Consider the following 1,453-nt stretch of genomic DNA (forward strand, 5'->3'; position numbering starts at 1 on the left):
CAGATGAGGATGATCTGCTGGGACTTCCTGTTCATACAGGAATATTGTCTGTATGCAATGTGCATGATAACTAGCACATTTACAAATCCTAAGTAAAACTTTATTCTCCAAAGCCTATGAATTTTGTTGTATTCTAGCCATGTGCATATTATTGTAGGTGATAGCAGCCGTGGCAGAACACACATATTGAAAACTTCAAATTCTGTGCCCCTACCTGTGGGTTGTCTTTTTCTGCAACTTCTTCATGGCATCTTTGATTTCTCTGTTCCTCAGACTCTATATCAAAGGGTTCAACATGGGAATCATCACAGTGTAAAACACAGAAACAATTCTGTCAAAACTGGAGGAGCCTCCAGAACTTGAACTCAAATAGACAAAGATACTGGAGGTGTGGAATAGGGAAACAGCTGTCAGGTGAGAAGCACAGGTTTTGGATGCCTTGGTTCTGCCCTTAGCTGAAGTGATTTTCAGGATGGACAAGACAATATAGCCATAGGATAGCATGATAACTAGCACATTTACAAATCCAAAGATCATTGTTAATATGGCAGTCAGGACTTGTACAAAGAAAGTATCTGTGCAGGACAGAACTAACAACTGTGGAATGTCACAGGAGAAGTGCTTGATGACATTATTTCCACAGAAGTGGAGATGAAGCAAAGCAAATAACTGAAGTAAAGAAGCAGTGAACCCAGACAGATAGCATGCCAGCACCATCAGTATACAAGAGTGGTGACATAATTGAGGCATAGAGAAGACGGTTACAAATGGCAACATACCTGTCATAGGCCATGGCTGCCATGAGACAAGACACACTCAACCCCATAATGGAAAAGATGAAATTCTGAACAATGCATCCCACAAAGCTGAGAGTTTGCTTTTCCTGGAAAAAGTTTGAGAGCATTTTTGGGACTGTGCAGGTAACATAGCAAGGGTCTCTGATGGACAGGTTACAGAGGAAAAAATACATTGGAGTGTGGAGGTAAGAATCCATTCTTATTAACACAATGAGGTATAGGTTCCAGGTCAGAGTTGTAATGTAGATGAGCAGGGATGAGACCAAGAGCAGTATTACTATTCTGGGTAAATCTGTGAATCCCAGGAGGATGAACTGGGTATCTCAGTGCTGTTTCCCCTTGCAATCATTTTTCTGGTGTTCCTAAGATCAAAAGGGAGACAAGAAAGTCCATAGTTGACCAGGATGAGATCATAGCATTACAATTTTCCCACCATCTGTCTTTCTCCTATGATGCCTAAAAAAGAAGAAAAGCATCATTGTTTCATGGAAAGAGTCAGTTGTTCTCAAATTGTCAAGAAGACACTGAGAGGAGTTGGGAAAAATAAGGGAATCTGATCAAAGCATATTGTGTGAATTTTTAAGGAATTAAAATCAACAAGAAATAGAACCAGGCATGACTGCTCATGCCTTCAACTCCAGCACTTGGGAGGCAAA

General features: G+C 40.6%; 1 pseudogene; it reads right to left on the bottom strand.

Moving 5' to 3' along the window:
- Positions 1–210: 210 nt before the first annotated feature.
- LOC116891720 lies at positions 211–1,146 on the bottom strand (annotated as a pseudogene).
- Positions 1,147–1,453: the final 307 nt, after the last annotated feature.

Source organism: Rattus rattus, chromosome 2 (assembly GCF_011064425.1).
Source record: "Rattus rattus isolate New Zealand chromosome 2, Rrattus_CSIRO_v1, whole genome shotgun sequence".
Classification (NCBI taxonomy): Eukaryota; Metazoa; Chordata; class Mammalia; order Rodentia; family Muridae; genus Rattus; species Rattus rattus.